Below are 26,790 nucleotides of genomic sequence, written 5' to 3'. Positions count from 1 at the left end.
TTGTGGTCATGTTGAGCAGTGGGGTAGAATTGTATGGCATCATATCGAGAGGCGTTTGTGTCGCCTCGGCACTTTTAAATCACCGCAAACTATAAATCACAATTAATTCATTTTAGAGATAGATGATCTGATTCAGTTGTATGTAATCCAGAAGGGTTGATTTGTAGATTTGAGACTTTTATACTTTTTGTTGATTGTCATATCTATTGCTTTATTTATTGCTGTGACGCACTTTACTCAAGTTTTATGATATTTCTCTGTCGGGGGAATGAATATAATATTGATGATGAACTACTGTATGCATATCTTTCAAAAGTTTGCATTGTTCAGAGGAGAAATTACATTGTAGATTGCAAGTGTTCGTGCACAATTGTTTCACTTTCTGTTTTTTTAGTTAGCGTATTCTGGTTTAGTTTGTGCTCAATTGCTCTAAGTAATTTAGTACATGGTTAAAATGTTCATGTTCATTTCAGATGATTGAATGCTCCCTTTATTTTTCATGCAAGAGCTCCTTTATGGTTGAGGACTACAGATGGCGTGCTTGCACGGTCTACAGATGCCAAGTTCAGGATGACGGGGGGGAATCAGCACCAGACACACACGTACACACGCACGCACGCACACACACACACACACACACACACACACACAGACCCTCCAGATCAGAAACCCTGCCTCTGACGCCTCATTAACCACTCGTGGGTGTGTTTCGGCTTACAACACCGTGGCAATGCCAGATGCCTCCTCAACCAAAAGGAGAAAATTGTTATCTCAACCACTCTTACCCGGCAGGTGTGTCATACATAGCCTTTTGTCACTAAACACACAATGCTTGCATCTCAAAGCTGGGAGCATTTTGATCGTTCAATGTGAAAAGCAAAGAACGCCACTTCAGTGCTAATTGTCTCGAGTGCCCTGATGCAAGTTGATTGTATGTTTAACAAGCTGTTTTCGAGGAGGTTTGAGTATGTATTTATCACACATTTAATGGCACGCGCATCCAACGAGGGAGCGGAACCTTAACTAAGCATTTACCTGGCATCGTATTCAGCGATTATTTCGGCATGGCTAAACCCGTGTAATTGTCATGCTCATTCTTAATGGTTCCAAAATGGGACCAGTCCACCTCTACATGAAATACCATTATGCAAGTGAGCTGAATTTTGTTGCTCAGGTATATTAAAATTGCCACAATATCATCGTCATCAAGCTACGATCAAAGCAGCACATGCAAATCGGTCATGCGACCTGGGTATAGGGGCGAAAGACTAATCGAACCATCTAGTAGTTGATTCCTTCCAAAGTTTCCCATGAGGCTTTTTTTTACCATGATGGATAAAGTCATTGCCCAATTCCCCTATTATTAATAGTACAATATTTGTTTTACATCTTTCTATGTTGACGGGAGACAATACAATACACTTTCAAACTCCAAAAGGACTGACAGGCATGCCGCAAACGGCAAGAATTTAAATTAGACAGACAGGCAGATGATCAGATCAGGCTAACCACAGCTGGGCTGTGAATCTGCTGGCGTAGATCCAGAGAGGTCAGAGCAGGGCCAAAGCCTGCTTGGCCCGAGGTGACAAGACTTGAGCGTGCCAGCATTGAGCGTGTTAGGGTGACTTACACATATCGCAGGGAAAAGTCTATTCAAATTAAATCTTGAGCATCCTTGGCGTTAAGCGAGTGTAACAGTATCAATTTTTCATCCGAGTTTGATGTGAAAGGCATGTCATGGACATGTTGGGGCTTTGTTCTTAAGCCTTGTGACGTCACAAGAAATGCTAATTTGCAATCTGTTTGCCGGGAATGTGTAGGATGTGTTGTCACGTTGTGACAGGTGATTAAATGATGATTACATTATTTGTCTCAAATTGGGGATACTTTTAACTGAAGACAAAGTGGACGTGTTTTATTCTGTTCATTCAACAAAGCCGATCTAGGCAGTGTTTCAATGCCTTTGTCGTTAATTTGTTGTCGGCCTCTGACGCTGTCCTAGCATGAAGGGAGTTTGCTAACCGGAGAGACAAACTTACCTAGGTTAGCTTAGCACTAGCTAGCTAGTACGACAGACACGACATGGATGGACGCCATGGATCGATTTACAACATGACCAAAAGTAGAAAAACATCCTGGATTCTGCCGTTGCCTAGTAAACGGGGAGGGATTCTGTAAGTTATTTTAACCCTATAAAGCCTGAACCATGAAATATGAGAGAAAAATCAGATTATTTGTAAATAGAGTATTTATTGAACAAACAATTAATTTAAAAAAAATAAACTTCCACATATGACTTTTGATTACATATGACTTTTGATTTGTGTCATATTTGATACATCCGGTCACAACGCTTTACTTTTCTACATTTATACCTGTCAAACATATAATAATAAACAGATATATCAAATATATTAGTATTTCTGAAAATCTGAAAGAACATTCCCCACTGTTAATAAGTATAGGTTGTCTCCTTTTCTCAATTGAGGCAATTTTGCAAGGTCGGCTGGGTGATACTGCCATCTAATGTATTATCCGTGCAATGCACATGTCAGATAATATATGTCAGAGATTTAATGGGGGAAAAATAAATTATACTCATGAAATAAAGGGCTCAAAATGTCTTGTATTTAATATGATACGTTTGGTTTTAGGAAAACCTTTCCATAGGTTAATGCGGCCGCCTTAAAGCGTCGGCCACATACAGTCTTGGTACACACCGATATGTAAAAATAATAATAATAATAAATAAAGATGAAGCTTGGTAAAGTGTTTTGGACAAAATATTGTGTAGATAAAGTGTTATACAAGAGTCCTCCATTTACCAATATGATCAAATAAATGCAAGTAATAATCCCATTTAAATTGATTCAAGATTCTGTCGTTAAATGGTAAACTAATTTGCAGATGCTAATTTGGAGTAAGAGTCCAGTCACTAATATGTATGTATTTGATTTAATGAGTGTATTCAAATATAACTACAGTAAACAATAAAAGTGGCATGTTTGTCAAACTGTTGTAGAATTTGCCATCATTTGGAAATCACTCCAGCAGTTCTCACAAGGCGATGAGGCTTTTTGCTGGAAACTGTTCCAGATGTACCATACAAGACAAAATATCAAATCCCTTTAAAATTCTGCTGAGATGACGTTAATTTGGAATACTATGAAGCCAGAAAGCTGATAAGTAAAAACAATGCTCTCACTTACATTCAACAAAGCATCCTTCACGAGGTCATTTATTCAATAAACATTTTGGTGTCACATTACTTTTTGTGATTTTCTGTCCGCCTCAGTTTCTGTGATCCTTCCCACCTCGAATATACTCGCCACACCCCTTTTCTGATCCGTTGGTTTAGCCAAAGCCAGGGAGTCTTTACACATTATTAATTTCCCTCTCATCTCATTCTCCCCAGGGGGTCTTAACGCTGTGGCTAGCCAGAGACTAAAGCTTCTTTTACCCTTCTAGGAATATAGAAAAAGACACACAACAGAGGGAAATATTGGGTTTCCAAAGCCGAAACTAATACTTTACCTTATCAACCAACACGTAACCCCATCGCAATTCCCCTCACCCACATTTGACCGTGTGCATAATTAAAGTCACATGTAAAGTGTTTTCCTTTTTTCTTACATTACGGCAGCATGCAAAGATGTAACTCTCCAACAATGTGGTCAGACTTTAACTGGTTCTCCGAGGGTTCACTTTAGGGTTCAGTTGTGGTGGTGTCACAAACGGTATCACATGGTTACTGTATGAGTCAGTGGGAAATAGGATGACAGGAAAAGGGTCGTGTGAATTAACTATACGATGCGGCCAAGTGTTTGCAAACACACTCCACCATTCCATGCTGCCTGATCGACCACATGTGTTCTCCGTCCCAGGGAGAGACAATCAACCGCTCAATGTTGTCCAACCAACCAGACGATATTCAGGGACATGCCTTAGCAAATATGCATTCGTGCTCGTCTGACTCAAATGAAGTCAGAGGGCAAATACGTCTCATTATATCCGATTTCAGTCTGAAAAAGATGACCAGAAGAGCTACTGGCAGTCCATCATAGCCACCAATGTTTTTTTGTTTTTTTTGGGGGAGACAGTTATGGCACTAGCAGCACAAATCGACGCACGTGTTGGAAGTAATCCAGCGTCATCCGTTCTGCTTTTCCATTTTCCACATTCGGTTTCTCTTCCAATAGCTCACGCCTTGATGGCGTGGTATATTTATGAAGTCTTCACACTTTGATAACAGCATCGGTCTAGTTCGTCTGCTTATGCCAGCCTGCCAAAGTGGAATGTAGAATACGGCAAAAGAGCTGAGAACAGATGGCTGAGTGGGAAACCTGCATGCCCAACATAAATAATCGACAGACAGAGGAGCAACGGTTGAGCCCAATGTGTTTGTGTCCCACTATCCCACTGCCTTTGGGAGTTTTGGCTTTCAAACGTTGCCTTTTTTGACATTGGTCTCTCACACTCTCGCTTGGAACTCACTTTCATAGTTTGGTTTTAAGCATTAAGATGATTTGTCATGAACATATTCTGTGTGTTTCCTCATAGTACAAAGGCCACAAAAAGATGATTTTCCTGCTGAAAAAAATGGATGTTACTTAATCTAGCAACTTTATTATGCCTGCACACAATTTACAAGTTTAATCCATGAAAATATATCCACTTAAAGTGACAGTGCGTATTATTTAGTGCCATCAAGTGGTGAACTAATACAATGCAACGATTTTGAAGCACACCACACCTCACACGGCTACCACCAATTCGGAGTGAGCGAGCAGCCCAGCGAGCAGGACTTAGCAAAAGCTAACAAGAGCAAAGCAGAGGTCGATAAGCGGCAGGATCCCGAATCACGGGACTCAACAAAGACCACCTGCAGGCCCCAGCTGTGGAAGGTAATCGGCAGTCGAACGCGAGCTGCAAGCACCACAAGAGGCTAACTACTTTTGGGAATTCTTCACCTTTAGGTATCGATAGCAGAAATATGGCAGCAAAACATTCCAGACTCCTGTAAGGTGTGACGTGATGTAATATAATTAGCGATTACTAAATCTACGATTACATTAAAAAAAAATGCACGATGTGATAGAACATATACATTTTTTATATTATTATAAATTAATAGTGGGGTTTTAAAATAAATGAATTATTAGTTCACCACTAGATGGCGCTAAATATTACCCACTGTCCCTTTCAAGCCTCCGGTGGCTATAATGTATCCCACCACGCGAAAAAGCGGCGCTAGCCACCAGCTAGCTCGTTAGCTAACAGGTGCCTATCAACTGACGGATGGCGACAGGCTCTAAATTACACCAAGCTGTTCTCTGAATCAGTGTTAATTTTGACAAGAAATTTTAGTTTTAGTTATAGTCTTTTGACTAAAATTTAATAAAGTTTTAGTCATCTGATTGTATTTTAGTTTTAATCCAATTTTAGTCGACGAAAAAAGAGCAATTTAGTCGATTAAATTGACAGTTTAGTCTATTTTCCTTCAGCATATATTTCAATTTTTATACAGAAACATAACACCTATTTGTAACAGTAGTTTAATATGCAAGACACATTTAATACAACGGTGTCTTTAATAATTGTTTCAATGAACTGACAACAATATAACTTAGTTTTCACCTAAATAAAAAAAAGTGCATAATTGCATGAGATTAATTTTACAGCTGCACAATGAATGGTTGAGTGGTTCTTTTCTCCCACCCGCGTTTCATTCCTTCTGATTGGGTTGTGTGAATTTTTGTCACTGTATTGTTTTCATTTTTGTTTTAGTCATTGACTAAATTGTCAGTTAATTTTAGTTATCGTTATTGTCTAAATGATTGGCTTCTATTTGAGTTTTCGTCCGAATTTTTTTTTTCGTCACGAAAATTTTCCGTCTAAATAGTCCCTGCTCTAAATTGCGACATCGGGGAACATTTTATATCTCCAAAATTCAGTAATGCATATTTCTCTGACTTTTCACATTATCAGCAATGATCTTAAAATATTTATAACGCATTAAAAACAGATCTCTGAATACTACAGGGTTTTAAGTAAAACCGTCTAAGTAAGCATAAACTCCATTGGGAGTTGTTTTAGTCCAATGCATCCACTAAAGGCCCTTGCAAACATTTCCTGTGACAAATGCCAAGTTGATTAGTCTCCAATCGTTGTGTCATGTTAAAAGTTGCTCAATGCCATCAGCCGCTTTTTCCTGCATAAATCCTGATTGCAGTCAGATTGGCACTTGCCACATTGCACTAAATCCCCTCAAAGCAGACCTTCTATCCGCTTGATTACAGCCCATTTCACTGTACAAGAAAAGCCCCTGGTCTGGCCTACGGGCCAAAAGGAGTGTTGTTGACCTAAAGACTCCATTTAACATTGGTGCCACATGAAATTACTGCTAGCCAACAGAGGGCACTCAGTCCACACTTAAAATTTACAGACAGAACTCACATCACAGATAGAAACTGTATGTTCACATAAAGTAGATGACTTTGGGCACACTTCCTACATCCAGTAATATGAATTATTGATGTTATTAAGTGCCGCGGATCAATCTGAGGCTTGTTTAGCTTTAGGACCTTGAACATTGATTCGATCTTGAAGGCAGAGGGGCAACGGTGCCTAATTTGTGTAAATAGTACTCCATAGATCGTATCGGCTAAGACGACATCTGCCAATGTGCTGCAGCCATGTCCGTGACCTGCCTCATTTCACGCCACATCGCCACACACAAAACCCGCTCACCGGTGTGCACTTGTGTAGTAATACATGGCATTCAGCCATGACAGTATCAGCACACACAAAGGTCAACGTGCTGCGCATAGTGTACACATTTGTGAAGCTTGTGCGGACACATTCGCAAATCAATGGTGCATTAGATCCCGCAGGGCATGCAATATTAGCAAATACGCATGCATCAGGGAGATGAGTGTTAAGGGAAGTTAATCCCGGAGTCAAACAGGTGGACATTGGGGGATTGGACGTTGTGGGAGGAACTGCAATAATTAAAAAAAAAGAAAAAAGATCACTAATTAGCATAACCAAACTAAAATGTATTTTTGTCTACCTGAGCTACTTCTAAACCATGTGAAATCTTGAAATTACAATACCTCGTACAAGCTAGCACATCTTCAAAATGCGTCTTGTAAAGCTAATCTATACTAAAACTGGTGACCAGGCACTCCGGATACCCAACTATTTGTGTACGAAATTAAAAAGTCAATTTTCCATAATATGCCCCCATTGAGGAAAAAAAGATATTCCAATGTTAGGATTTGATTTAAGTTTAACGATTGGATAGTAAGTGGACTTTATAATAATAATCCATCCACCTTTCAAAGAACCTCAAGACGCTTAAGGGAATGGTAATCAAAAAATGTGTGTGTTTGCATGCCGTAGACAAATCAAACACAAAGCGTTATGTTGCTTATATTAGATACATTTATCTGTGCGCGCTGAGCTGCACCTGTGCATTTCCTTGGGCTTGTAAATTTCTGTGACATGGTATGCAATTTTATTGAATAATGTGGTATAATACTGAAAGCTGACATTGAGGATGAATGTGGATTTGATGTGTTTAATCCACATTTTTGTGATTAAGTAATGTATGTTGTGATAGTAAATATGCATATCAATGTATGGCTCATTTTGGACAAATTTGACAGTGGGAGTTGGGATTTGAACCACCAACCCCTTGGTCACTGTAAAATGCAGTTTAAAAACTGCTCCACTGCAGTGGTATATAAGGGAGTGGCATGCTGACTTTGAAAGTTGAATATATATCCCATTGAACATGAATGGGGACCTTTTTTTTTTTTAAATATAAAATGTTAAATTGTGAGAAATCTGTAAATATGTGAATGAGAAAAACACAAGCCTGTGAGGCATGAATTTTTGGAGCATATTGACATTTTAATGGTGGACAGTGTTCCCTCCTTTTTTGCTGGGATTAGGTTAAAAAAAATGCTCACAATAAATGAAATCCGCGTAGTAGTTAGCTTTATGTTTAACATTTATTATAAATGTTTTAAGGCTCTAAAACCCCTCACCACAAAGTTGATACACTTTTCTCATTTAGGCATTTACATTTTCTCGAGGCCGTGAAAAGTGAACCGCGTTATAGCGAGGCGACACTGTAAATCAAATGTGTCAAAAAAGTGAAAAGAACTATAATAATAACAAAGAATCCCAATAACATGTGTGAATGTTTTCAGCATTCACACATAAAGATGAGTGTTGCCGTATTGCGCAAGAAACCCGAGAGACGTAATTAGTGGGTTAGAGCTTAAGTTTGTTTAGTTTTTTCTACAAATGATTGCCCTGATCTGTTCTTAGGATAATACACCAGCGGCTCTTTAGATGTCTGCCACATGGATGTCAAAATAATATCCACAAATGTGTGGTTAAGAGTTCGAGTCAAGGTCAATGAGAGGCTCGGGTGTTGCAATCAACTTGTGAAAGGATGATGTCTGGCTCGCTTGATGTTCAAAAGAGTTTGATCACGGCACAGTGACAGATGCCAAAGCAGTATGAGGGACTGATATCAAGCTGCAGAGGGTTGGTTACCTTGAAAAATATGTGACAGAGAGAAAACAAACCCGCAAATATATTTTCTTCAGGAATCCTTTCCTTTTGAAAATTGTCTGTGTGTGGGCGTTGAGAGCTTGTTTCTTCATTAATTATTTGAAGAATGAATCTGTTATCAGACTACATCTTATTTAGGATTTAAGATTAGTTTTACCGAGAGCGAGAACTTTTGAGTTGATCTCAATCTCTGTGCAACAAAAATTACCATAATTGTAACCAGTATAATTGTTTCTATAAATCATGCTTTGAAACCAGGAAACAAGAGGGTAGCAACAATGTAGCCTTACATGTAATCTAAAATCTAATGCTTTGTGGTGCCACTGCAGAGGTTGCCATAAAACATGTGCAGCTCACGGTTCAACAGCAGACAGCTGGCTGCTTTCAGCCAATCCATTAGCTATTTATACAGCCTTTGCTCGCCAGTTGTTGAGGGGGGGGGACAGAAGGAAAACTGCTGTCACTACAAGCAAAATGTGTGCAATTATTATTATAAGTGATTTAACTCAACTCACAGCAATAATCAATAATGAAACATGGTGTCATAATCATAAATCTGTCAACTGTTATACTAGTATACAAGCAATATTGTTGGCACTGTATAGCTGATGATTTCCAATCAGGGAGTCGTGGCACACAATTGAACAATTCATCAACTCAATACCGACCTTAACTTGCTTTGAAAACAGCCCTTTGTATTTTGTTGCTATTTTTGAAATGGGATTTTAGATTAGTCCACTGCGTGGTGTACATCAGAGTTGATCCCTAGGAAAAAAGCTGTTGGGGGTATGGTGAGACAAGGGTTTAAGGGGGTTATAGTGTTAAAGAGCAAACTGGGGATCATGGGAGGAAACTGGATTTCCTATAATGTGTGAGTACCGTGTTGATGAGGCTAATACTTCTATACTTATACATCCTTATCACATCACAGCACCTTAGTCGCCTGGTTTGATTGCCCAGTACACGACTGTCCAAGCGAGAGTATTGAGAGAATAAATGGGATTAACCAAAAGGCGTAATCCAGTTGCCCTTTTGGGGGAGGTGATCTGCCCACACTCCTCTGCTTGAGAAGATAAGGGGATGGGGGAACATAAACCCCTGAATCACCAAAAAAAATAATAATTGGGGTTTAGCATTATAAATATGAACATCAAGTTTGAATTAAGCAGACGTTAAGAAGTTAATTGAACTTCAAGTCAGGATATTAAAGCATTTTGTTTTTAGAGAAAACATACCCTTAAACTAAACTAAGCGCAATTTCTACAGAAATTGCGTGGCAATGCTGGAAGGTAAATGCTAATAGCTGAATGCTAAGCTGCATGCTAGTATCTGAATGCTAAGATGAATGCTTATGAAGTAAATTGAAAGATAAATTAGGTGAAAATTACAAAGTATTAATTGTAGTTGAAAGATAAATTAATAAAAAGAACAATTTTTTGAATTTTTGAAGCAAGTTGAAATTTATATGGAAAAGTGTTGTCTGAAAGTACCCTCCATTCATTTAGATGGAAAAGTGGAATTAATGATATCGAATGGAAAATATGCACACCCCAAAAAAATCACTCAATAGCGCCAACTAGGCATGCAGTTCCCTCCATTTATTTAGATGGAAAAGTGGAACTAATGATATCCAATGGGAAAATATAAACAAGATCACTCAATAGCGACACCTGGGCATGCAGTACCCTCCATTCATTTAGATGGAAAAGTGGAACGAATGATAACCAATGGAAAAATGCAAAAAATAACATAAATCACTCTATAGCGCCACCTAGGCATGCAATACCCTCCATTCTTTTACATGGAAAAGTGGAACTATGATAGTCAGTTGGTATACATTTATAACCCTTAGCATAATTGCATGGATATATTTGCAATGTACAGTCGGAGGTGGGATTCGAACCCGCAACCTCCTGGTTACTGCACAAGACAATTTACCAAATGCAGTAAAATAAAAAAGTAAAATACAGCTGGTAATGATGGTCAGTATGAACGTGGGCTTCCAGCATTCCCTCAACTATTAGTAACATGCTTAATGATTAACTAATAGCAATACAATGTAATCAGCCATTAAAAGGCATTTATCTTTATCTGGGTTAGTTCACTCAAACATAATAGAGTCGCAAAAATTGAATAGACACTAAAAGATTAAGTATCACCAAAATCCTAATGTAAATTTCAATGCCAGTTATTTTATGTTAGTAATTAAACTATTTGTTCATACTTCTTACCGCTTGTTAAAATCACTGCCGCTAATAAAGATAGGGTGCTTTTAATGGAGATCAATTCCTTCTCACTATTGCACATTTAGCACCACTAATGGCGTAGAGTAACCAAGTTGCTCTCAAACAATAATAACTTTTAACGTTGCATAGACTGAATGTTAACTCTTAAATCGTCAAGATAATGAACACAAATAAAGGTTTGAATCAACTTCTGTTTGCCACTGCTGTCTTTTTCGTATTCCTGCAGAATAATTGTGCCCCAAATTCTATGAGTTAGAGTCCCTCCGGATTGCAAAGCTTATCCGTGTCGATTTTCATAGACGAGTGGATGTCTTTGCCGCCAATGAATACATGTACTGCTCTGCTATCTGTCGAGGAGTATTATTTCTGGTTGATGAACCCACCAGTGGATTTTAATCTGACTCACTGCAGTTCAGATATATAAATGAATCAAATCCCTTCTTCAAGTCATCATTGCCAAAAATGTAAAGCACTTCATACACATTAACACACTAATAGACATGTTTACCCCTACTGTACATATAAAAAAAAATTATACACTGCTTGTCCTCATTACTTAGAGCAGTAGTTCTTAACCGTGTTGGAGGTACGGAACCCCACCAGTTTCTATTGTGCATTCACAGAACCCTTTATTGAAAAATTAAATAAAAAGTGTTCCTTCAGTTTTGCTAGATGGCTAGTTGTGCTGGACTTGGCATTGCAAATCATGCAGTTAGGATGCTGACTCCCATTACTCAACTCAACTCTACTTTTACGAAGTACTTTAAAATAACCACAGCTCTTTTCTTAAATGGAACCCAGTAGGTACAATGAAAACAGCAGGCCCCAGAATGGAACCCTGTGGAATACCATAGTTATTTTCTCATATTACACATATTCGTCGGACCACTTTCCTTTTTTTGAATAAGGTGTGTATTGACCTCCGCCAAACCCCTGAGACTGACTCACAAAATGCTTAGGGCTTGATCAAACCCAGGTTAAGAACCACTGTTTTATATATTGTATCCAGTACACGAGGAGTGTGCCAAAAACTTGATTCTCGTAAGAATCGCGTTTCTCATTTAGTATGATTCAGAATAAATTTTAAAAGTCCCCAAATCGATTTTATTTAAATTATTTTATACTGTATTGCCCTTGTTTGTGTGTGCCTTTATTGGGAGCGCTGTTCATGTTGATTTGGCAACTAAGGGGCAGCGTGGTTTCCGCGTGTTCTAATAGACTGTTAAGTTTTAGCCATAGAAGGAAAAAGTCACAATCTAATTATGGCAATAAAGTTTTTTTTACAGCGTAAGAAGAGCATATGCCGGTGAGTAATGTTAAGATGCTACTCTGTATACATTCCTGAAGTGCCTTGTATGAATAGCCGTTCTTTTGAGTGACAAAAGTGCCGCGAGTAGCGCGCTAATTAGCATTAGCAATTCAGACTGGAGTAGATCATGACGATTCTTTGCACATCTACAAATTGAAGCAGAAATCATTGTCAATTAAATCATTCAGAATCGAAAATTTATTCTGAATCAAAAAATCTATTCTGAATTGAATCGCAGACCCCAAAATCGGAATCGAATCGAATTGAATCTTGAGTCAAAAATTCCCACCCCTACAGTACACTATTAGTAGGGCATATCCAAATCTATTGCAAGCTGGTAATAAAGCTGGGGCTCCAAATATGACACTTCATACAGAATTTTTAATTTTCTTTCAACATTGTAAATGCCTTTTTTTGTGACCTACTTCAAAATCACATTTTTAAAAACTAATTACAATACAAGTACAGTATATGAAAGACAAACCACTTGTTGTTCAAAAGGGAAAATGAAAGCCTTCAGTTCAGCATGCCTTCAGTGACTTTTTTTTAACGCAACAAAAAGGATCCATTAGTGGATCTACCCTCTTTACTCTGCTGCTATTAGAAGCCGGTCTCCGGGACACCTAATGTTCCTGATGGATGGAAGGCAAAGTGAGGCTATCTAAATCACTGGGAGGCTTTCTGTTCAATACTGCATCTGAATATTTGATTAAAAGCAAGTTTTGCACGGAATAAGTAAATCAAGGCTTTCACATCATGAAAATGCTTTGACAGTCCCACCTCTTCACATTTATGAGTGAGTGCGACCACTGTTCATGGACACGAAACGTGAAAACCGAATGAAACCATGCAAATACAATCTTATTGAAACTAACATCATATCAGCTCTGTAGTAAGTATTAAAATCCGCACTCACCGAAACCCTCCAAATACATTTTCAAGTTCTTGACAGATAAACAAGAGACGCTCATAACTTTTAAGATCACATATACATATTTATATCGGAAATAAATCACTGAGAAACACAAAAATATAATCAAGATGGTGAGGTAAAACATAAAATACATTGAATGTGCAGAGTAACAAAATATTGCAAAGATCAATCAAACCATACGTTCATTCCTTGCACTGTTTTGTATTGCCAACAACATCACGATACAATACGTATCGTGATACACGTGTGTCCCGTAACATAGCCTTCAAGGCGAGACGTATCCCAATATTTGACATGACTTTACATACATTTTTATTAAAAACAAAAAAACAATTATAAGTATATACAAACGATATTTTTCTTATGTTGGAATTGCATGGCAAAAACATTTTCTTCTTGTAATGTTAGCAGCGCTTCCGGTTTACCACCAGCACCGGGCTTAGTTGAAATGAATGTGCACTGCACAACGGATGTGTAATATAGATTCTGACGCCTCTGTATCGATATGTGCATTGTAAAGAGACCCGTGACGATATATTACCATATCGATTTTTTTAACACACCCCTTCGGGTAACTGAAGCCTCTCTCAGCTGACTCTAAAGCTGCCTTCATGTGGTATCGAAAATTATGATAAATGCCACATGTTGAGTAGAAAATTGCACGTGAATGCCCACTCATGTATTATCTACTGGATAACTAGAAATGTATTTTGATATCCAAGTTTCCGAGGTTACCGTCTGCTAGCAAAGCAGAATCTACACAATTACATAGCATACGCAATTTTGCTATAACAACAAAATCACATGAACTGAACTTGGTCGTAATTAGGAGTTTCTGAGTGGTAAGGTCCATCATTCCCATAGCACGTGAAGGCAGGGTAAGTGAGAGGTGGTGCTCACCCTGGACTGGCCGCCATTTTTGGCCGAAACCGAAAATGAGAAATGCTTGGCCGAAAACCGAAACGCCGAAAAATAATGATGCCAGTTTTTTGCTATCATTGCATTTATTATGATTAACAACAATTATAATAATATTATAAAATATTTATTTAGCACTGGCATTTTAACAAAGCACAGTATACATTGAAATACGTCCACACCACATGTTGGCTAATGGTGCTCACAATGTCTATAAATGTAAATAGGCCAGTTTCATATCAATTATTCACTCTCTGCCCATATGGGATGGATCAACACAATTTTTTTGCAACTAGGGTGTCAACCACATGAGCATATTCAGCACAAGACTACATATTTTGTTCAAAATGCCGCATTTTTGCTTCGGCATGCTAGGGCGAGTCTGCGTCCAACAAAAATAGCGAGTCATGGTCACATGCAAACAAACGTGGTGGATATGGCAGAGAGTTAGTGTAGAGGAGGTACATCCACTGTTTAAAGATTCAAATCAATCCAAATGCTAAGGTGGATGTGGGGACGAGTGACATTTCTCCCCATCTAACACATCGCTGACAGAGACGAAGTGTGAATAAGCCCGGGGTAGGAGGGAGACGTTCAACTTCATCTCTTGGATCATACAAGACACATTCCGTGTGTATGCTCGAGGCCATTCTACACCAAGCTACTGGCCCTTAACAAATAACTGCAAAGTAGAATTTCAATGATTGCATAACTTAGTTATGGTGTTAGATTATTGGATAACATATCTCAAATGCTAGAATTGCAAATGAAAATGAAAACTAGTGCTGGTATTATACGTAAAAGGTGTTGAAAATATCAGAGTAACACCAGTGACCTGACGGTAACCTTCCACTCCCGAAACGAAATAGAGGCATTGAAAGCAAAGAACTCTGACTACTGTATGACACGATGGGGGGATGCACAGCATGGGGCTGAAGATCAAACCCGTGATGTGTGTGTGTGTGGGGGTGTGTGTGCGCGTGTGTGTGCGTGCGTGCCTGTGTGTTAGCAATAGAAGGCTTGTGGGGTGGATGTGCTACATAACTGACAGAATGAGCATCAATAAAAAAATATTGCAAGGGGAAACTGTTGTAAACACGAGTATAAAAATCAGATATTCTTAACCAAATATTCTCAATCGCGTCATAGAAACAAAATTCCAAATAAACCCAAATAAAATCCAAGCAGCTGTAACTTTGCTAACAGTAAAATAACAACAGTGAAAAGTACCACTGCTGGGAATGAGAGAACAAAAACAAAAGAGATTATGTCTTCCATTAAAGCTAAACTGAAAGCATCTGGCGATGGGGGGAAAATAGCGGACTACAAAGGAATAATATGTATGAGGAGAGAACACGCTTATTTTGTTGAGGAGAGAAATAAACTACGTGTTATACGTCATACACATTATACAAAAAGCGTTCTCTTCAGTTTAGAGGCTGCATCAAAACCTTCTGTATGATCTAGCTAGCATAAAAAAAACATAAAATACGTATAAATGTGTTTTTAGGACCATGGCAATATTTAAAATAGAATGTTTTGATACGTTTTTGGGAGCAAATGAGTTGATCAAATAACTGGATACAATTTTAGCTTGCAATAAAGTAGAGTTGCATCGATAAATTGACAACTAATTAATAATCAAATGAATAACTATTTTTGATAATTGATTAATCGTTTAGGGACCTACAATTGTCCAAAACCTCAGAATTTCAGCCTCTCGACAGTAAACGTTCTCAGATTTCTTAAGTCTGCCATTAAAGCAGTCTGATTGGCATTGTGTTGAATCAAAATAAGACATTTACAAATGTCTTGCTTTAAAAGGAAGTAATGATCAATATTTTAGCTATTTTTGTGACATGTTATCGATCAAACGAGTAAAGAAATTATTTTTTATAAAATGTTTTTTTTTTAAAACTCCTGTTTTTTTAAATAAAGGGATGGAAATGAAAACATCCGATTCATCAACAAAATTAAATACTAAAATAATCATTAGTTGCAGCCCTACATTAAAGTGTACCGCAGTACCATTCCTCTGATTAATGTTTATTAACCAATTAATGTTGTTGAATATCAAATATGTACTCGCCAACCTTTTAAAACTGCTTCAGTTCCTGGTGCGGTCATTGTTTTCTAAAATAAAAGCAAATGATAACAAATGTGTTTTCTGTCATATTCAACAAAAAATAATCACACTGCCTTCATGGAGGACTACAGAAATAGGACTGAATAATTTTAAGTTAAACAACGGATCTAAATGATTACTCGTCATTACTTGTCGATTAATCAATTAATTTTGACACCTCTAAAAGTATGAACCCTAAACTAAATTTGGATGAGAGAAGGCTAGGGAGTGTCATGTCATATCAGATGGAAGGCTGGTTTGTTTTTATGTTAACCTTTCGCCATGGCCAGATGCTGCAGATGTGCCAATGGTGACAGTGCGTGTGATGTTTAAGCCAACCTCCCCCTTTCCCTGTCTTTAGCTTTCTCCCGTAACAGTTTTCACGGGCCCTGCTTTGGAAAACACTGTTAACAGCATGCATGGAAACAAGTGAGAATGAGATCAAGGCAAATGTGTGGCCTGTGTATGTGATGTGGTGGGAGCTCTGGGCTATGCCACCACTGCGCTCAAAAGAGTGAAAGGACGAAGAGAAAAAAAAGAATAATGCATGCTGATTGGACTAAGGCTCGAGAGTTAGGTGGCTACAACTGTGCTTTTTACTGGTGAATAATTCTCTCTCATGCGGTTGACTATCTGCCACTGCCAGCATGTTATTGAGGAGAACCATGGCATAACGATCCAGTTTTGTTGTAGCTAATTATATTGAAAAAAAAAAAAAGAATATTTCTAAAACATAGCCAGTGATGAAAATATATACAAACTAAAGATGCAGTATGGCTCGGGCTTCCTTGCACATTCCCAAACATACAAGGGAGGTTAATACAACGTAGGGCTGTCACTGTCGAATCTTTTTTAAATTGATTAACTCAATTATTATCTTATGTACATAGGCAATGTTAAATACCAACACCTATGCTAAACGGTTAGTAATCACTATTATCATTCCCATTTAAGGTAAACAAACACTACTATTTACTTAACACATTATGAAATATACACATTACACATGTAATAGTGTCTTAAAAGTCACTTACAGACGATTAGCAGCAAAATCCAGCCGTCCTGGGGGCGGCCATTTTACCACTTTGCTGTCGACTGAAGATGACATGACACTTGCTCATGTCCTAGCTTCCGAACATCACATGACCAAACTCAGAAAACAGCTGAGCCGTGATTGGTTGTTACCTGAGCCTTGAGCAACTGTGATATCAACAAAACAACAAATAACAAAATGGCCGCCTCTTGAGTTAGATAAAAACGGGTGGATTTTGCTGCATAATTCATATTCCACAAACGTAATAACAATCATAATGCCGTTTATAGACTAAAGGGGCTACATAGAACATATTATTGTAAATATATTTTTTGGGATTGACTTCCCTTAAAAGTAGTTTAAAAAAACAACATAAAATACAATTGTGTTCAAAATAGGGTGGAGGGAGCCAAAAACACAGCAATGGACATGCATTTTGGCTACAGACAAATCAACCCAACATACCGCCAGGTATTTTCATTTTGCTATCCGTGTTTAAGGTAGACACAAAAATAAAAAAAAAAACACCCATGTGATGTCCACGCAACAGGACTTGATTGAAGGAGGTCAGAACCTCTTCCATCCCCCAAAGCAGTTGGTGATATTTTGAGCGAGGAATGCCTCTATTCTGCACCCAGACGTCTGTAGGGAGAGCCAAGCCCTAAACCAGTGGCACATCACAGCCTCAAACAGCTCTCTGTGTCAACTTGAACAGACAGAGGCTCATTATGGAGCTCAGTGCACCACATCTCACCGAGGGGCAGCAAGGAAGAGATCGGCAGAGAAGGGCTGAGACAGAAACAAGGAGCTGAAATAAGGATTTTTTTTTTTTTGCACAGTACAAAAAAAAAATAATCATGGAGACATTGAGAAGATGGTCCTTAGTGGTTCCACATCAATACTTCAAGAAGAGTTCCACAGATCGAAAAGAGATGGATTCAAGGTGGAATGATTATTCTTGTTTTATTTTTTCATTCCATCAAGATTGGCCTCATTGTTTAAAATGTTCAACATTAGACACGACCAAGTTATTTTAATAGGCTTGTTTTTTTATTTGCATTGAGAAAAATCGTCCGTAACGACACAGAGCAAACAACAACGGAAATATTGCAACAACATACGCCAAACGTGTTCATGGCATTCTGATTGTCAGGTAGACAAATGCTTTACTGTGAGAGAATGGGAAACTCAAGTGTTTGTTTTGTTATTCAACGTTCAAATTCATCTCATTGTTGCAAAAAACCCAAAAACAAAACAAATTAAGTCAGGTTTTTCTGTTTAAACGAGGCGCACATCAGCAAACACTGTTTGTTTACTAATGTCCTTCACGTCCCACAGTGATGTTTCTCATGAGGAATGTTTGTGACCAACAAAAGATCAGATTGGCAGCATTCCTTTTCTCGAATCATTTTAGAAGGAAATCCTGCCTCATAGATTGCATTGTACAATATGATATTCATTATTGTAGGACTTGGGGAAAAAAAGTCAACCATGTTTTGACACTGACTTTTTTTTTTGCAGACACGTAGTGGACAGGATGTTATTGAGCTCTATGATGTATGTGTGGACTAAATGGTAGTTAGTTACCTTGAATGTAACCGCTAGCGCGCTAATGCTAATCACTGTTGTTAATCATTTAGCATAGGCTAATGTCGGTCTTTAATAATTCATATGTACAGAAGATAATGAAACTCAATTCAACTCACGTTCAACCTTGGTGGATCAACAAAAATGAATAAATTATGGGGGTGGTGCCTTTCCGGTGATTTTTCATTTATTTGATGGAATAATTGATTTGAAAAGGATTCAATAGTGGCAGCCCTAATATACTGTATAATGTGCTGCAATGCTATGACTATCAGGTGAATACAATGTTTTCATCTTGTCCTATAAATGAACTTAAGGTTTTGGAAAAATAGATTACGCCTCTTCAAATATAAATAGAACATTATTGCTTGATTAAACATAACAAAAAAGCAGGTTCTCCAGCACATACTCACGCAGTTAAATTCCGTAATTCTTCAAATGTTCTTCATACTAGAGAAATCCATTAAGTTGTCAGCAATCCACCGTTCTGGTTTAATGTCTAAATTGTGCTAATTTCCATCTAGTCAATTCAACTCAATAGCACAATAAAGGCTATGGCAACACAATTCCTACTTGAGAGCCATTTTCACACCATTTGGCCATTTTCCGGGACCATTTAAGAGCGATAAAGAGGTTTGCAACACTCAGTAATATAAGAACATCGGTATCCTGTCACCACAGGAAACAAAGGATCCAGCCACCCACTCAGAAAGTGCTTTTGCAACCTGGATGTGTGTTTTAGTGTATGTTTTAGGACGGTACACATATTTGCAAGCAGGACAGCACACAATGTTGTGGTCCATTTGGTGTCATCAAATGAGAACACCTGCGCTCCAATCTTCAAGCATTCGGAATCTAGCAGCAGCAGTCTGAATACAATATCTAGCACTTCATCGTTGCTATATTGTGTTGTTAGTGTCAGGAGTTCCATCTGGACGGGCGACCTCACACACCGAACAATTTAGTACGGCAGCTTGTGTAACAACGCACCCCTCTTTGTTAATTATTAGTTTAGACTTGACCCGAATCACAACAATCCAAAGTCGAGAAGACAGCGACCATGAAAGAGTTTCATGCAAGCTTAACCTTTTTGTGACAACTATGGATAGTCGGTATAAGAAGTGCATCTATACAAGAAAACCACGACAGGGACACATACACACAAAGTGCATGTGTGCGAACAAACAAGCCCTCACACACTCCTGGGCTCAAACCAAAAGAGACAGTGACACTCCCAATAACCCGAAATCCAGAGGATGTGGCGGAACCTGACAAGCAGTGTTGTCATCCAAGGGGTGGGGGGGGGGGGTTGTAGGGTTGGTGGCTACTCGGATCAAAGGCGATCACCAGTCTTTTCAGTCAATGTCCACAGAAATACCCCAAGACAGTATATTTTATTTACCGACATTGCGTGCATGGAGACAGGTAAAAAGAAGTACTGCAATAAAATACGAATAGAATTGCTACAGGAAAGCATTGTCTCCCCCTTAACAACTCATGATGATGAAATCTCACTACAAAATTGCTGGACTATTCTGACAAGCACGACTTCCTTGAGCAAAGAACAAAAAGACTCAGATCAGTGTTTCTAATGTTTACATTGGATAGCAAAAAAAAATGTCTTCACATAAATAGTGTTATATTATAGCAATGTAACATAATGAAACCCACCATGAATTGAAGAAGATGATCAATTATTTGTCATTTGAATCTGGATTTTTTTTTTTTTAAGAAGTAGCTTCTTTTTTTTTTGGAAAAGGCTTATTCTAACTGATGCACTGGAGTAGTGAAAATTCTTTGCTGACCATATTTTGAACCGAACTTCTCGACTTAAACCTCATGCAGTCAATATTCAGGTTTCTGAAGCATTCGGGATAACCTGTTTAATGTTTATTTTATGTGTGCACACCAGACAGAGTTACACCCGTACACATATCTCGATCTAAATCATTGATAATGTGATTGATCCCCATCTAATGTGACATCACTTTCGCTTTTAACTTTCCACGGTCAATAAAAACATTATATTCATGTCACTCACCACACTAATAAATGACTTGGTTTCCTCCTCGCTCCAAAAGTGTGGATTGCCTTGAGTTTCACCATGTCTGTTTACCTCTGCTTGTATATTTCCAGTGGGTTGCGCGCCAGAAGTGTGGACTGTATGTACTGTACACGCATCTGTCTGTATACACACTGTGGCATTTTTGCCATACATACAGAAAATAAAGTCAAAACGTCGTGGAGAAATCAGTGTATTCAAGTTCAGTTAACTTAGCGGGTGGCAACATAAGATGGCAACCGTGCATACAAGTAGTCCCACTACTTAAAAGACCAAGATTCCTTGTGAATAAAACATACGCAGAACACAAACAAATGTTCCGTTCAAAGGAGGTAAAACCGATCGCGTTTATATGACTAAATATTCGGGTTGGAAAAGGGGTAATCCAGAACAAATTCAGGTTTTTGTCTGTGTTTACATGGACTTTCAAAACCAGAATATTGCCAATATTCAGTTTTAATGACACAGGTGGGTCATTGACAGATGCCTACCTTTTGGCGAGTGCTTCTGCATTTTCGGCAAGTGCTTTATGATGAGAAGCTTAAAAAAAAATACACGGACTGAGAAGGACCATCTGTTCTGACGTAGATCGATGGACGTAAACCCGCTTCAGTTGGTTTTCAGTCTGTTGTCACTGACTTTAAAAACTCAACCAGTGAAATACCAGCAGTGGTTTATGTCTCATTTATAATACGCATCTTCATATACTTGGAACCTTACCTGGCTACATACAAGAAATAGTTTCTCATAGAGCTGCTTGTACTTGCTGGTAATGTTCAGTGTAAAAAGAAAGGGAATATGACTTAAAATGTGGTCCATCAAATAAAAAAATAGAAAGCGCGTTAAAGTCTTTATTTGTTATTTTTTTTACAACAGACCATCTACTGTATACGGCAGAATGGAGGACCAAGGTCACCAAGACTGTGACAAAGCCAGTCACTTACAGATGAATAATGCAAGAGGTGTGGAAAAAAAAAGTAATATACGTGACAGGAGCAGGTTCGGGAGTAAGCCGTCCCTCATTCAACGCAAATGCACTTTCAGTAATGAGCAATAGTCAGCTGATTTCTAATGGATATTGCAAAGCAAGAGTGTTTTGTTTGGGAAAAACGTCAATTTGAATGAAGACAATGAACATTACAATAGATGTTCTTTCATGTACCAAAATAAATGCAAAAAATGGCACAATCTTGTGGGATGACCTCTTGCATTTTGAGTATCTTTGTTAGCGTTCCTTAGCTTTATTAGCTTTCCTTGTTTTTTAGTAAATGTGTCCTGTTTTGTTTTGTGTCTCCCTTGCGATTTTTCTTGATCCATTTTTCTTTTTCTACTGATGCGAGTACCGTATTTGAACACCTTTAGCATTTATGAGAGTTGATTTTGCATTCTGGAGCAGCAACATACACACACTGCACCTCAGAGGGATCGAAGGTAATTTGTTCAGTTTTAGTTTGAAGGATCGAACAAGCCTGGAAAGCAGGGAGCACTATTACAATAATGTGATTTACTCTGCGTGTGCGCCAGAATAGCTGTCATACAGGCATAGGAAACTATAATATATCATAAAAGAGACTAAATTGGGTTATCTAAATGTTTTTCAGTCAAAGGTGGCATATTTCCACCACTGGGGACATTTTCAGGTCTGGGTGGTTCATTCATAATTCCCTTCATTGACTACTGATGGAAGTAATGAGGTTGTTTCAATGACACGCATATCTGCTATGGTCAAGGACATGATGACGAGGCATATCTTTTATCTCACTTTTCATTAAATGGTACATTAACTTAAATGTACCTGAGAGGGACAAGGGTGTGAGGAAGAAGGAGGGATGTGCTTGAGGAACTCTGAAAAGGCACAAAAAAAAAAAAAGTGCACAACTGAAACTTGGGATTGCTCGACTTTTATCATCCTATGTTCCGACAGACATTATTATCACATCTAATTTCATTTCCTCACTCGATAGCTAAGGTAAACCTGTTGAAGTTTTGTTTGTTTTGTCACCTTTAGAAAATGGAAGCTATTGGTTCCTGATATGGTAAATGAGGACTTGTCAAATACACACAAGAATGCACACTTCTGACAGGTTCAGACTCTAGGATTTATATGCTGGCGTCCCCTCCCTTCAATGCTTCCTTGAGCTTACAGAATGTTGAAAATCTGCAGTAAAATCGCCAAGGGAGAAATGGTGGCTGTTTTTCTTGCTTTGTGACATTTCTGGTCTTTTGAGGAACCTACAATGTACAGCCAACTGCCCCGGGCAGTCCCATCACACGATTGAAAGTGTGCACTTTAATGGGAGGAGGATTGAGTACTGATGGGGCTTTATAATGATGTGAAGTTTGCAAATCACGAAGGAGAGACATTAATGGCTTCACGCATACCGTAGTAGTACAGAAAAAAGCAAAGGAAGAGCTGTTGTTACTTTTGGATGTGATTTGTATCACGATTTTGACAAATTTAGTCAACAGTCAACTAGCTCTGTCACTCGTGGCATGTTCTATGCAGACCCGCCTGTCTAAACATGCTATTCTGATTGCCGTATTTTCACGACAATAAGGCGCACTTAAAAGTATACAATTTTCTCACAAATCAATGGTGTGCCTATTGAGCAGTGCCAACATATTGCCTCTATATAGGAAATCCAGCCTTGGTTGAAGACTGACAGGCCTGAGAACCTGAAAGACTCACCTGAAAGATGATGTGAGTCTATTGGGTTCTCATGCCTGCCAGTCCGGGTTTCCTGTATATAAAATACAGTAGGACCCCGTGCTGCTCATTGCTTTCGCTTTATGGAACTGCTAGACTAGAGCGAGTTACGCCACAATTTGTGAATAGATTGTGCAAGCATGCTTGGGCTAAACGTGTCTGCTTGCACTAATCGAGCTGTCGCAAAAGCCGGCATCATTTCTGAGGAGCCGCACGCTAACGAGACTGACTCTGACAATACTACAATGACGAGAGGGAACATGGCATGTTTGATTTGTGGATGAGATTGTTCAAAAGTAACGTGCGGACATTGTTAAATACTTCAAGTACAACCGAATAAACTGTTTACATTGTTAAATACTTCAATAAAGTACAACAGAACTCAGTTTTGCTCCACTGCCTTTTTAGAACCATACGCTAGCAAGTGAAAGTATGCTATCATATGTTTTGAGCTAGCATATGTTTAACTGTGCCTACGCGCAATAGTGTGGTGGGCCTTATGTGTGTGTTAAATACAGAAATAGCACCCGTAACCGAAACTGCGCCTTTTAATACGGTGCGCCTTATGGTCGTGAACATACGGTAATATTGTGTTTGTGGAACATTTACTTAACATCAAAATCCACCAGTTTTTAATCGGACATTTTGCCACTTGCTGCCGACTGAAAATTACGTCACAGTTCCTCAGGGCTCAGGTAACGAGAAAATTGGCTCAGCCATTTTTCTTAATACCTTCCTCGTGGAAATTTTTGGGGAAAGAAGACCAATCTAATTCACTGTCACTGTAATAACAAGGGGAGCATACTTTGTGACAACGAACCAACAGAGACTGAATTACCGCTGACAAGACCAGATAGACGTTGACCGGATATTACATCACACAAACGTTTGTAGTCACAAAGTAACGGCAGACATTAAAGTAGGGTATGTTTGGGGGGCGAAACAGAAATCCTTTGGGAAATAATAAAAAAATGTATATATTTATAAAATTGCTCTATTAGATGGAAAACAGCAAAGAAACGCTACGGTTTATCAAGAAATACAACAGCAAACTCATACAACGTCATCGCAGTCGCTTCCTGTTCTTCTTCTTTTAAATTACTGGATTACATCTCTATGGTGTAGACCGCCACCTACAGCGGCCGAGTCCCCTCTCGATATTCACAAAAGAAGAACAGATGGAAACGGGCAGAAGTCGCATGTCTGTTTTGGGCATTTTCGGTAAATTCGCTTAAAACATTTGAACCAATTGGATGGAAACCTGACTATTGAGGCATTGTTTTGTGTACACTCGTGTCTACAACAGGAAGTACAAGGCCTTACAGTAATAAGTGATTTTAAATGCACCTTTTCAAGCGATCACACATCAGACAATGCGTTGGGGATTTGTTGTGACTTTTAAGAAAGTGTGATTTTGGGAAGCCTTGGAGGAGCTTGACATATTTGGCATGCCGTATTACTCAGTAGTGTACGCCTACAGCCCTGCCTCTTCCCGAGGAAATAAACCCCGTCAGCCAACCCAAAAGCAAATTCACAGTTCCAACATTTCACAGCTTTGAATTAGTGCAAGCCACCGTCTGTAAGCTTGGCAGACACATGTACATAAGGACTGACGAACATGGGTGTTTAACAGCTGGAGAGATTCTCGATTCCCTCTACTACTATTGCTCATCAACACAGCGTGTGTGTGTGTGATGTGTATTTGTTTCAGAAGCAGCGAAAGCACAGCATTATGCGCATGTGGGGTAGGCACTGACTTTATATACTGTCAGTACACTGATGCCAGCTGTACCAGTTGGCATTCACACTAAGGTGCCAAATTGCAGTGTAAAGACAGAAGACAATGGCATTTCAAACACGGCTAATCAAGAAAGGAACTACAATAAATCTAGTCTAATCTAGCTCGTGTAAAATTTATATCGCTCAAGAATGCTTAACTCATTTGCTCCCAAAAATGTATAAAAATGTTCTATCTTAAATATTGCCATGGTCCCAAAAACATATTTATACATTTTGTTGATGTTATTTATGCTAGAGCATGCAGAAGGCTTTGATGCAGCCTCTGACTTGAAAAGGCCGCTTAAAGCAATGGTAGCATTACAAAAAAACGGCCAACAGGTGGCAGCAGAGTATAAGTGATCAACCAGGGCCATTTTGCCACAAACACTTTTTTACATTTTTTGAACAGGTTTGTGAATAATGATAAAACACGTTCTATTTTAAATATTGCCATGGTCCCCAAAAATGTATTCATACATTTTTTTTTTATGCTAGAGCATACGCTAGCTCTTCTCAGTGTTTTCAACAGGTTTGTGAATAATGATGAAACTTAGCTATATTCTAATGCTAATGGCTGCAAAATAAAAACATATACAACTATACTTTTTTTTCCTGATGAAAGAAGCAACTTTAATATTTATTTTGCTTGGTTCCATGTTTTTATAGCAATAAAACACAATATTCTGTGGGCCTTGCAAAATCAGTCGAAATCCAGTAAAACAGCCTGGTGCGAAAAGAGTTGCTTCAGTGAAAATGGCTGGGAGTGAATGAGTTAATCTCTTCTATTATAAGTTGTTTTTTCAATGCATTAAAACTGTGAGATTTGGGTTGTGCACTCCAGTGGGGAACAATATAATAACCACAGTGTGCAAATGGAGAGGCACAAAACCCTTAACTCATGCCGTCAAAATGGTGAGCGCAGCTTTCGCAGCCAAAGAAGCGTGCTTAATGAAAGGACGACCTCAACTTCATACCATTTACCCTCGACCATACGAGAGATCTCCCCTCGGAGGCAAGCGCGGCAAGAGACCAAAAAGAGGGCTCACCAGTGTAATGCCAGATGGACCTGCCATTAAAAATTCATCAAAAGTACACAAGAGTTGTCACCTGTGGAATGGAAAGTTTGCCCAGAAAAAACATCGAGGGACATTTCTGTTTGAAAAGATCAAATTGATCAAACAGAGGAGAGGTGTAAAGAATAAGGGAGTGAAAATACGCAAGATATAGCCTCGTGATGACATTTCTCTGATGTGTTGCAGTGGTTAGAACACAACGGCTCAAAATATTGCCCCTGCCCTCTAAAAATATATATTTTTAGAGGGCAGGGGCAATATTTTGAGCACAAAAAAAAAAATTGCGAATTTGCGAGTTTACAAAGTGGCAAATTTACGAGAAATACACGGAGCATACTACTCGGACGTTTGTGCTAATACTTTTTGGTTGGGTTTTTAAATAAGGAAATAGTAATGACTTTAACCATATCATGTTAAGCATTCGCACT

The 26,790-nt window shown here is 38.6% G+C and overlaps 1 protein-coding gene across 8 annotated transcripts in view; it reads right to left on the bottom strand.

Annotated features, from left to right (window-relative positions):
• The window catches only part of vav2 (vav guanine nucleotide exchange factor 2), a 158,246-nt gene that overhangs the window by 51,785 nt on the left and 79,671 nt on the right, over positions 1-26,790 (bottom strand). The gene's annotated exons all lie outside the window — the stretch shown is intronic.

The sequence above is a fragment of the Leptonotus elevatus genome, chromosome 15, assembly GCF_054856555.1.
Source record: "Leptonotus elevatus isolate MCC_2025b chromosome 15, RoL_Lele_1.0, whole genome shotgun sequence".
NCBI lineage: Eukaryota > Metazoa > Chordata > Actinopteri > Syngnathiformes > Syngnathidae > Leptonotus > Leptonotus elevatus.
The sequence above is the reverse complement of the archived record's forward strand: the minus strand, read 5'-3'. Positions and strand labels throughout refer to the sequence as shown.